This window comes from Chanodichthys erythropterus, chromosome 16 (assembly GCF_024489055.1).
Source record: "Chanodichthys erythropterus isolate Z2021 chromosome 16, ASM2448905v1, whole genome shotgun sequence".
Classification (NCBI taxonomy): Eukaryota; Metazoa; Chordata; class Actinopteri; order Cypriniformes; family Xenocyprididae; genus Chanodichthys; species Chanodichthys erythropterus.
In genome coordinates this window covers 45,321,145-45,334,317 of record NC_090236.1, presented here as the reverse complement: position 1 = coordinate 45,334,317, position 13,173 = coordinate 45,321,145, and positions in this window count along the sequence as shown.

Sequence of the window (13,173 nt, the reverse complement as noted above, 5' to 3'; positions counted from 1 at the left end):
CAGGAGATGTGACAAGGAAACAACACAATATCACGTATGCAAGACCGGAGTTCTCAAGTGAGACTGGGTTTATTATTAAAAACGGTAACCCGCAAGAAGCTTGCAATACGAATGGCCTGTGTGCTTATTTGCAGCGAAAACAAGAAAAATAAAAGAAGAATATGGAGGAGGAAATGGTTGGAGAGACTGTGACAGAGCACTCGCATAACAGAGCACTGATTTGCCTGTGATTTCGGGCATTTGTCTGCGATTTCACATAACCTGTCTGCGAGCTAAAATCGGGGCTAAAATCATGCAGCCTGAACTCGCAATGAGAAAAAACCCAGACATTTCAGATTATGATGATATTCTGCACTCATTTGAAATAGACTTATAACATTCTGTGACATGAAAGTCATCTTAATTTAAACGATCTCATGCATGTGGCTTTTGTGGTTTGTCATCATAGGAACATCAGCCGCTGCAGTAAATGTGGTTTGAAATTGACAAAGTCCTTTTATGTTTAATTGTTTTAAATGCACATTGCCCGCCGTGCACAGCTGACCTGAAGCAACCGGGGTGGCGGTGCCACCGGGCTTTGGCCCGTCATCGCTGCTCGCAGCTATATTTATTATTTTTTTTCTAAGTTTTTGGGGTTTTTGGGGCCCTTAACATGCTCAAAAACTCTTGAAATTTTGCACACGGATCTAATGACTGAGGCAAATCAGACACAATTATTGGTTAGTTAACCAATAGTTTAAGCTCACTCTGGAGTCTGTCCCCATCCCCCGGGAAGTTTTCAGTTACAAGTTTATTGCGCTGAGGAATGTGGTTGCCGCATGGAGAACAGAGTAGAGACACAGAAAGTCTGCATCTTCCCTGCATTTTCCACACAGAACACAGACTCTATGGCATTAATGTATAGACAGACTGTGCTATAAATGAACCCTTCTCAGGAAATGGTATCCATTATTACTGATGTTGTATTGTACTCATTGTATTTACATGTTTGATGATTGTTAAATGTTATGACCTGCACAGTAACTTCAATCATGCCATGTTTAGTGTCTATACGTTCATAGCGGGAAGATTTAAATGCTTGTGTATGCGGTACATCCATACCTGTGCAACACATCAGTATTAAAAGAATATTTAATAGTTCTGATTCAAGAACTCAGCTTGTTAATCTTTCTAGGTCGTAAAAGCCCTGACAGGAGGGGTGTTGCCACCCAGAATTACAACATCTTCATTGGTCCGGTCAACAACTGAGAGGTGTGACTTTGACCAGAGGTTAAAAACCAGCGAACAGTGCCACTCCCTCTCTTCTTCCTTGCTTCTAGACGACCGAACAAATCTCCTCTCTAGGCCCGGCCGCAAGGCTGGTAGGCCCCTGGCCTACAACACCCAGCCATGTGCTCATCACCCAACAGACTGGCAACAACTTCAGATGATAACTTCAAGAGTTATCCTCAACCTGCAGATCCGACGCTCTTCAGCCTAAAGGCATCTTGTAAGTATCGTACATTTTAATGCTAAACAGCGATTTAGTATTGATTTGTAAAGACTTTACCTTTGCTATTGCTAAAAGAAACTGATGAGTCCTTTCCAGAGTGCCTTTGACATTTCATGTAGCTCTAGTAACAGCATCTCTTCCGGTTCAACTCTATCATTACTCATTCTGACTTGTGTATGTGTGTGTGACCCTTTGTGTATGTTATGTTACGTGTTTGTTAGTTTAGTTATGTGTTTGTGAGTTAGTTAATAAAGATTGTGCGCAGGACATGTTTGGTTCTGACTCCGTCTGCTAATGAATTGCCGCTTAAGTGATAGATCCGGACTACGTGCTCTGAGTAGTACAGTACAATAAGAAATATTATTTTTCCATAACTTGGAAATTAACATTTCTTAGAATTAATAAACAATCAACACTGAGCGTTCACTGGACGAACAGGTTAACTGATTGTAATATTAATTTTAACGTAGCTATGTCCAGTTAATCTGATTAACGGATTTGCATATTCATAATTAATCATAATTAATAATCATAATGAGTTATGAATAATTATTAATATTTCCCCTTTGAGTTAATTCACTACACGGATCAGAACCCGTGGCCATGACAGCCGTAGAAAAGCTGGTACCCGGGCGTGGCAGAGGGGCTCGACAGCGCCCCCTTGAATTGGGTCAGAAAACGTGGTCCATATATCAAACATGCTTGCACATACAAGTATAAAACTCGGTACACATATAGACTTTATCGGGCCAAACAAATTTCGTACTCTAAGTTATACGTCACCTCAACAGGAAGCCAGCTATTATGGGTTGTTTGAAAAACGCATGCTCTGGAATTTGATATACTCCTCCTAGGCAATTAATCCGATCACCACCAAACTCGGTCAGCATGAAGTCAAGACATTGATGATGAAAAATTGCCAGCGGATTTTTTATATCTCGAACGGTTTGGCTGTGGCGAGGCAACGAATTTATGGCGAGAAAAGGGAAACAGGAAATGTGTTATAACTTCTGCATAAATATATTGATCTTTATGAAACTTCATGTGTATGTTGGTTGTAATAGTCAGATCACATGGATGTGACTATTGTGAGTCAAAGTTATACTGCCACCAACTGGCAGCAGGAAGCGTGTCACTTTCAAAATGCTTTGAGATCACCATTTTATTTTTATCCGATTTGCTTCAAACTTCACCACAATAATGTCAAAACATGGCAGATGTAGACCTTTGAAAAGAATTGTGATATCTCAAACATAGTTGCCTTGGCAACACGTCAAACTTTTATAATATTCTTGGGCGTTTTTGAAGCCGTTAACATGCTTCAAATTGGATGAAACTCGACACACATATCATTATTGTCATACAGTAGATATGGACAAAGCCTTAGAAACGGGCGGGGAGCAGGGGCTCTGCAGTGCCACCTTTTGACAAAAGTGGGGGGTTTAGTTTAACCTACAGTCACCAAACTCGGTACACTTATTGTTCTCATTAAACTGGACAACTTTCTCATTTACAGTCATTAGCTCTGACCAACAGGAAGTCAGATAGTTTGGTTTAAATGTGGATTTTTCAAACATTCTTACGCACATACTTAAGGTCTCTTAGACGTAGGGTCTCAGTCCCCCTACCCCCCTCCCTCTGTGTGTGTGTGTGTGTGTGTGTGTGTGTGTGTGTGTGTGTGTGTGTGTGTGTGTGTGTGTGTGTGAGTGAAAGTGAGAGACAGAGAGTGTTGGAGAGGAAAGGAGACTACTAGGCTCTAGTTCTAACTATCAGCAGTGTACACTCCTGGGGTGTCGGTCAGGACACAAAGAATGAGGAGACTGGAGCTTCTTTCTAAAGTGTATTGAATATTAGTCTACAAATAACAAAATATAACAGTGTAAGTGGAAATAGGTACATCATTACAAATAAATCAGACATTCCTTAATCAATAATACTAACATTTCCAGTATAATCTTTAAATAACAGCTGCAGTTTTAAATATGCAGAGGATGTGCAATGGAAGACAATATAACTAATGGTCTGGTCCCATGAAATGACTTCGGTATTATTATATATATATTAATAAATCCAATTACATTAACAAACAATGCAATTTCCCAAATAACCATCAAAAAGGCAGTAATACTGGTTAAATCTTTACAAAGTATCAAACATGACCGATTATAGAATGATTACTATGTAAACCATAACATTTACATCTGTATTTAGCAGAAATGACATAGCATATCTTGTTTATCTGTCGAACGAGCACACGTGAATCGTTACATGTCCGTGCATGCCCGTACAAATGTAAAAAGTTAAATAATACGCTTCAAACACATTTAAAACATATATAAATCAAAGAAAACTTACTTTATGGTCATGAACTAACACTTTGAAACACCAAACGACAACAAACATCCAAATAACAGGCAGGAAAAACTAAGTGCGCAGTTGCAGGTCTCTCAATAATAATATAATGACGCAGCAGGCGGCAAACTTCAACAATAATGCCTCCTACTGAATGAATCAGGAAATACGCTCTACAAACTATCAAAATAACAGTCCATCAATAAAAGACTTAATTTCTCCAGGAGCCTTTTATACAGCCGCCCCCAATGGTGCTATGCAACTTTGCTTCTACTAAAAGGCGACTTAAGTTAAGGCGAGTTGGCAGGGCCGTTTTCATTATCTGGCAGAGCTGGGAGGATCACCAACCGCGCTACTGGTCGAGTATAGACTTGCCCCTTTATATCTACATCAGCAGATCTGACATGTCCATCCAAACTGTGGTGTGTCTTGATGACATGTCCAACAGGCCAGAGGGCCCTAGGCATCTGTGGATCTACAATCATAACAACCATTTTTTCTGTTACATCTGGGTGAGAGGACTGCCACTTTTGCCGTGTCTGGAGGCCTGGGAGGTAGTTTCGGATAAACCTGGACCAGAAGTTATCCGCCAGGACTTGCGAATGCCTCCAGCGTCTGCGACTCAACAATTCAGACTCCGGGTAGATTACCTGTGGTAAGGAACCATCCGGCCGCCCCATGAGCAAACTGTTTGGGGTCACTGGGTCAATGTCTGCAACATCCGAAGACACGTATCCTAAAGGCTTCGAGTTAAGAATAGCTTCCACCTCTAGGAGGACTGTCAACAGGACTTCTTCTGGAACTGACTGAGCTCCCACGGTAGTATAAAGGGCTGACTTTACAGACCGTACTTCTCTCTCCCACACTCCTCCGAAATGTGGGGCTGCTGGAGGATTGAAGTGAAATTGGATCCTCTGATGAGCAAGCTGTTTCTGTAAGTCAGGAGCCATTTCAGCGAAGGCTTCTCTCAGCTCTCTTTCACCTCCTTTGAAGTTTGTTCCTCGGTCTGACCACAGTTCCGCTGGCGTCCCCCTCCTTGCAACAAACCGCCTAAAGACCATTAAGAAGGAATCAGCATTCATGGTGCTGAGGAGGTCCAAGTGCACTGCTCTAGTAGTTAAACACTTGAAGATTATCCCCCAGCGTTTTTCTGTGCGTCTCCCAATTTTAATCAGCATTGGCCCAAAGCAGTCTACACCACATGAGTAAAAGGCAGGTTTGTGGAGACGAAGACGGGCAGAAGGTAAGTCTGCCATCTTAGGAATAGTTGGTTGTGCCCTCCAACGCTGACACTCTGGACACCCATGCTGGTGCCGACGAATGGCTTCACGGCCACGGATGATCCAATAATAGTGCCGCATTTCGGCAAAGACTTGCTCAGGTCCTGGATGATGCAGCTTGCAATCATAATGCTTAATCAGTAGCCGGGTGACTGGATGATGAGCGTCCAATACAATGGGGTGTAAGGTGCATTCTTCTATGGACTCAGCTCTCCTTAATCGACCTCCCACTCGGATTAAACCACTATATCTGTCCAGTTCAGGAGCTAAGGTAAGAAGGTGACTATCAAAAGACACTGGTTTCCCTTTCTCCAAACATTGATAGTCAGTGGGAAAAGACTCCTGCTGAACTCGCTTGAGAGTAAGGATCTCAGCTTGACGATAATAATCTGCAGCAGGAAAGGAATCAGAAGTAGGGTTTACCTGAATTTCCTTGACAGTAGCATCCAGGAGTTCTTGCCAGGTATCATGATTCCAAGAATCAGATATAATGGATTGGGGTGTTACCGTCGTGGCTCCGCAGAAGGCAGACTTCCGTAGCTCTGTGGGGTCATCTGTTTGGTCTGTTCTTGGCATCACTGGCCAGGCAGCCGAATCTTGGAGTAAGAATGGAGGTCCTTGAGACCATCTGTTTGTCTCTGTAAGGGCATTCAGAGGTTTGCCTCTAGTGAGGTCATCTGCAGGATTGCTTGCAGAATCCACATAGCGCCAAGAACACATCTCTGTTAGCTCCTGGATTTCGGCGACTCTATTGCCAACAAAAACTTTGTAGTGGCAGGATTCAGACTTCAGCCAGGTAAGGACAGTGGAAGAATCTGTCCATAACACTGTTGTCTCAATCTGCAAGGTCAGTTCCTTCTGAAGCAATCTAGCTAACTGAGCAGCCACAAGAGCTCCACAAAGTTCCAATCGAGGAATGGAATGAGAACGTTTGGGGGCCACTCGGGATCGAGCTACCATAAAAGACAAGTACACTTGGCCTTTCTTGTCAGTGGTCCTCATGTATGCCACTGCTCCATATGCCTGTTCTGAAGCATCTGAAAATATGTGAACTTCATGTATGACGCCATCCTTCTCCACTTCAGGAGGGACATAAGTCCTAGGGAGGGTGATGCTTGGGAGGTACTGAAGTTCATTCTCCCAGACACGCCATGACTGCAAGAGCTCAGGTGGTAAGTTTGGATCATCCCAACCCCACTGCTTATTCCATAGCTGCCTAATTGTGACCTTGGCTCGAGTGGTGTAGGGCAAAAGAAGTCCGAGAGGGTCATATTGAGTGGCTAGGACCTTGTAGATGTTCCTGAGGGTGGGAGTCTCATACACAACAGGTCGGTGCTTGTACGCTAAGGTATCAGTCTGCCAGTTCCAGCTTAATCCTAAGGTTGACTCTGGTACATCTGACTTGTCTTGAGCTAACCAAAGTTCCAAACTCTCAGCTTGAGCTTCCGTTGGTAAGTGACTCAGAATGCTGGGAACATTACTGGCCCACTGTCGTATCTCAAATCCAGCTTTGGAAAGCATCTCTCTCAGTCCATCAACCAAGTATTTGGCTGCCTCAGGGGTACTCAGACTCTGAAGGCAGTTGTCTACATAAAAACATTTCTCCACTGAGAACCTGATGGACTCACTAGTCATGCTGTGTTCGGTCACATGGCGCTGCAGGGCATAAGTGGCACAGCATGGACTACATGTAGTACCAAATGGTAACACCTGCCATTCAAAGACTTTAGGGGGTTCATTCACTTTCAGATCACGCCAGAGAAACCGCAGTAAGGGACGATCTTCAGGAAGGAGGCGGACCTGATGGAACATTGCCTTGATGTCACCACTTACTGCAACTGGATGTTCCCTAAATCTGAGGAGTACACCTAGCAATGATGCGCCAAGTGTAGGGCCAGTCAACAGATACTGGTTGAGACTTTGCCCATGATATTGATGGGAACAGTTGAAAACAACACGGGATTTCCCATTATGACTGACAATATGGTGAGGTACATACCAACATTCGTCAGAGTCTGTTGTCTCCTGAGTTACTTCCTGGACAGCTCCTGTTTGCATGAGCTTCTCCATCTCCGCTTTATAAGTCTCTGCTTTCACTGGATCCTTTAACAAACGTTTCTCAGTGCTGCGCAGGTTAGGCATATCCTTCTGCCGTAGTAAGGGCGTTGCCATTCGAAGAATGCCGTTCACCTCTGTGCGGATGGTCTTGGTTTCGAGTAATTTTAAAGCCTCCTGATCTTGCTTAGAATGAGTCACCTCTTTCTCATCCCTATGTGGAACAGTTTCTATCTGCCAGAGTCTTTGGACATTCTTGAAGAGCTCATCTTGAGGGGGAAGGACAGATGTCAGCATACATTGTTGGTAGGATGCAGGCCGCCCCATGAATGATGCAGGGCCCTGGAGGGTCCATCCCAAGCGTGTGTTGACAGCAGCAGGTCTGGAGAACCTAATCTGATAGGCTCGATTGGTGTAATAAGATGTGGTTGATCTGACCCAATCAGAAGAAGAGGTTGAGCATCTTTCACAGGTAGGATGGGAAGACCTCGTAAGTGTCTATACTTCTTCTGCAGTTGATCCACAGGATACGACTGTCGTGACAGATTGAGGCGATCTGCAGTAAAGGCATGTTCAATCTTGTAAAGGGTTTGAGGCTTATGGGTTGGGGATACTTGAAAGGAGATAGATGACCCATGAAGAACTTCAATATCTTGTCGCACAGTGTGCAAAGGGAGATCTTCAGGTGTACCCTGTATGCCCAGGGCTTTGGCAGCAGTTGGGAGCAGGATGGTTCTCTCAGAGCCATCATCCAGAAGCGCAAATGTTTCCAAAGTACGATCTTCATAATGAACATGTACAGGTACTACCTTGAGCATGACACTGGTCCCACCAACAGGTTTGTCCAGGTAAAATCTGTCTGGAGAGGAACTGGTAAGGCAACTCTTCTCAGCACTGACTGCGCCCTCTTGGGAGGATCTGACATTTACTTTGTGCAGAGGGCGAAGATGTTTACCTTGACATAGGTTGCAGGGCTTTTTCAAGTCACACTGTGCAGCATGATGAGTCCTGGCACAGCGCCAACAGCGATTATTATCTCGAATCCAGTCTTTGGCCTGGTCAGTGGTAAGTTTAGCAAAGGCTTTGCATTGGCTCAAATAATGCTCTGTACTATCACAGAAGGGACAGAACCGCTTCACCTCAACTGTTTTAGTCTGTTGAGTAGTACCCTTCTGAGGGGACAGGGAAGTTACATTGTGAGTCTCTCCAACCCCATGAAGAATGGCTACAGTTTTTCTACCTTGTACAGATCTAGAAGTCTGTCGGTCTTGAGTTCCTCGGGCGACCATCTCTGCATCAAAGTCATGGCACCAGGCTTCATAGCGGAGCCAGTTTGAGAGATCACGCAGAGTAGATATAGTTCCGGGTTGCCGGAACATGTGACGGCAGAACTCAGCTCGCTCTTCAGTAGGAAGTTTGCTCAAAAGACGTGCAACATGTGACCCACAATTCAGTTCAATGTCACCCTCAGGTCCTAAAGTCTTCAACAAACCCACCAATGACTGTACCTGAAGAGCAAACTTCTGGAATGCAAATGTATCACCACGCTTTACATCAAGGGCTTCCAGAACACTGGCAATTTTCCTCAATGCTAGTTGGTGGGGCTGACCAAACTTCTCATGAAGGGCCACCATGGTGTCAGTAAATGGTGTAGGCGAGTTCAGAAAGGCATCTGCAATCAGCTTAGCTTCATCTAACTTTAAATGGTCCACAAGTATTTGATATTTAAAGAGTTCAGTACTATCTGGAGGAAGCAGATTTTCCAAAGCAATTCGAAGTCTGGCGAACTCACTTGGATCTGGTCGGCTGAACTTGGGGATAGTAGGGGTAGGCCCTCTATACACATACTCTGACCCTGAGGTGTGGGTTAATTGTGGTATGTTGGATTCTACCTTAACTGCAGGTGCTCGATGACTTGACTGAGCTGGCATTGCTCCATGTCGGGGAGAGGAAACTGGAATTTGGGCCAGTGAAGGTTTCCAAAATGAGGGTTGTGCAGCTGTGGATAACAACTCTCTGAGGTCTTCAGGTGTCGGTGGGGGAGGTAGCACATCTGGACTTTGAGAATAATACTGAGAAGGCCGATATGCTGGTGAAGGGTGAGATTGAGAGACCTTTGAGTACCTCAGTACCTCTCGTTGGTTGGTAGCTGTGCTGGGTTTTGATAACTTTAAAGTCTCCATACCCTTTCTCAGTTCTAGCTCGGGCTCAGGCCAGGGTGGAAGCTCAGGCCACTCTTCATCATCAGCTGATGTAGCCAGCTCTGTCTGGTCTACGTGGCAGGAAGGACTGGATAGCAGTTTGGGAACTGGTTGCATGGGAGGACTGTCATGGCTTTTACTTGGACTGAGCTCTGCTCTCAGGGTTTGAGCAACTTTAACAAGTTCTTTGAACTCAGTACGAACTGCTTTCAACTCCATCAAGTCAGCACAGAAAGCTTGGTGTGACTGCAGCAGCTGTGCATTCTCTCTGCGAACGGCTTGGAGTTCATTATAGTATTCAGGTTCAGGGTATCTGGGCTGCTGGGCTGACATGAATGACTGAGGTAAGTTTTCACTGCGCTCTGTATAACTGAAGCTTGGTGATCTCAACTGAGGGCCTGTGCGAGGAGCAGCATCATCATAGAGGTAATCAGGATTGTCCCATGACGACTGGAGAGGTGTCACATGGGCAGGTACCTCCCAAGGGGGTTGGACAGCATGTTCAGTTACAGCTCTGCCCCCTACATACTGTACTTCAAAGTCTTGGAGTCGGACTGGTGGACGTGTTTGCCGTTTTGGTCTGGCTGCCCCAACGATCTCCTCATCAGATTCCATGGCACCAGGAATGAACACTGCCTCCGGCTCGAAGGACCAATTTGTTGGAGAGGAAAGGAGACTACTAGGCTCTAGTTCTAACTATCAGCAGTGTACACTCCTGGGGTGTCGGTCAGGACACAAAGAATGAGGAGACTGGAGCTTCTTTCCAAAGTGTATTGAATATTAGTCTACAAATAACAAAATATAACAGTGTAAGTGGAAATAGGTACATCATTGCAAATAAATCAGACATTCCTTAATCAATAATACTAACATTTCCAGTATAATCTTTAAATAACAGCTGCAGTTTTAAATATGCAGAGGATGTGCAATGGAAGACAATATAACTAATGGTCTGGTCCCATGAAATGACTTCGGTATTATTATATATATATTAATAAATCCAATTACATTAACAAACAATGCAATTTCCCAAATAACCATCAAAAAGGCAGTAATACTGGTTAAATCTTTACAAAGTATCAAACATGACCGATTATAGAATAATTACTATGTAAACCATAACATTTACATCTGTATTTAGCAGAAATGACATAGCATATCTTGTTTATCTGTCGAACGAGCACACGTGAATCGTTACATGTCCGTGCATGCCCGTACAAATGTAAAAAGTTAAATAATACGCTTCAAACGCATTTAAAACATATATAAATCAAAGAAAACTTACTTTATGGTCATGAACTAACACTTTGAAACACCAAACGACAACAAACATCCAAATAACAGGCAGGAAAAACTAAGTGCGCAGTTGCAGGTCTCTCAATAATAATATAATGACGCAGCAGGCGGCAAACTTCAACAATAATGCCTCCTACTGGATGAATCAGGAAATACGCTCTACAAACTATCAAAATAAAAGTCCATCAATAAAAGACTTAATTTCTCCAGGAGCCTTTTATACAGAGAGAGTTTTACAGCCTCAGATCAGTTATTTAACCCTTTTATTGCAGACTCACTGTGCTTAAGAGTTTATTTCCAACCCTTACTCAAACACATCTGAAGCAGCTAATCAGGCCAGTTAATCTGTAGGCCACTGACAACATATTATTACATTATTATTTTGATAATTAGGGTTAATTCAAATATAAAAACACACTGCAAAAGCATGCTTTTGGTGCATAAGATTGGGTCACAAACAACAGCTCAGGGAGGTCAAAAACATGAAGTGTGAGGATTATTGACTAGCCTTATTCCTGACTAGCCTACTGCGTTTCAAATTACGGGTTCCACTTCCGGTTTGGTGAACTTCCATTCAAAAAAACTGAAACTTATCATTTCAAATCATATGGTTGCCCTACAATTAAAGCTTATCTGTCAGCTTGACTGAATCAGCTGTCAATTTCTTTCATGTTTTATTTTCAGACATCATGAGAATGACATAACGCTTGGTATTGTAATATGTTACAACAAAAATATCTATGGCAAGAGCTCTTTTCAGCAGCTGCTTTCTATCCTCCAGAATATTTTATTTTGTCTCTTTGCATACTGCTGTAATAGTATGAAAAAGGACAGCATATACTGTACATTTGTGGTCTGTTCTCTCTATATAATTTAATTTACAATACATCCCATTAATAATTCACTGGAATGCACAAAGAATCTCCTCAAAGCCTCACGTCTCTTTCCAGGTTTGTTTCACAGGTATCACACAATGCTGAAGTTCATGACCTTTTTTTATTAAGGCAATGTATTACATAATGCACATATATATATTATTATAGCATATGTTCAACCCATCCGTTATTGCTGTGGAAAAAATCACACCTTTACATGGCTTGTTGAAATTATGTTGTTGATGCTTTCACACTTTTAAATGTCCATTTATTGTTCATTGGTTGAAGGGTGAGTAGAATAATGTCATCTTATTGTACCCAGTTTAAAAAGATCATAGTGTCTATCACTGACCGTTTACAGTTTAACAGAAATTACTCCCATAATTCGTGCAAAGTGTCATGGGGCGTTGGAATAAGGTGGATACAACATCAGCAATCATAGACATTCACATTAAGGCTTTGAAAAGAATAGTGATATCACAAACACTGTTGCATGAAACTCAATGCACACATCAGAGATATCAACCAGCAGACATGGGCAAAACCGTAGAAACGGGCGGGGAGCAGGGCCTCTATAGCGCCGCCTTTTGACAAAAGTGGGGGGGTTAGTTTAACCTACAGTCACCAAACTCGGTACACTTATTGTTCTCATTAAGCCGGATCATTTTTTAATTTACAGTCATTAGCTCCGACCAACAGGAAGTCTGCTATTTTGGTTTGAATGTGGATTTTTTGACTAAACAGGCTCTGAATTTTAAACTACTACTTCTAGGGAGTTTATTCCATTCAGACCAAACTTTTTTTACATGTTGCTAAGACATTGAAGATGTTAAATTGAAAACTGATAATGGATATCTCGAACCGTCTTGCCATGGTAATAGATTGAAGTAATGTAAAAAAAAGGTAAACGGAATGACTGATATTCTCTATTAAAAAAAAAACACTATACACAATTAATTTATATATAGAATAATATAGATGTTTGAAATAAACACATTTTATTCATTTTCTTCCAATTAAAAAAGCATGTGTAATTAAAAATAGGCAGATTAATCCATTTTTCAATCAAATATAATTAATGTAATACATAAAGTAACAACTAGAGGGCAGCATATACCTATTTTTAAAACAGGGTTGGATAAGTCAAACATATATAATCATTTTGATATATATAGAACAAATAATTTGTTTTAATTATACTGTTTGTGCAGGTATATTTAAAAAATTATCAAAGACTACTTTGTCATAATTAAGATTTTTTTTTGTTTTGTTTGTTTGTTTAAAATGATCTTCTCAGTCTGTCTCAGTCTCTCTCCCTCTCTCTCTCTCTGTCCTCCCCCATATTACCTCAGGCTCATTCGGGTGTGTGTGTGTGTTTGTGTGTGTGTGTGTGTGTGTGTGTGTGTGTGTGTGTGTGTGTGTGTGTGTGTGTGTGTTGTGGGGGGTGTCTGTGTGTGGGTCTATGTCTGTGTCACACTGTCTATATATATCTTTTTCTCTCTGTGTATGCATATGTGTGCTTTATAGTCTTATTTTTTTCTAAATATTGAGTTATTTATTTTTAAAAATTACAATGAGAATTTTTTAATTATTTATTTACTGATATAATTCAAATTTATTAA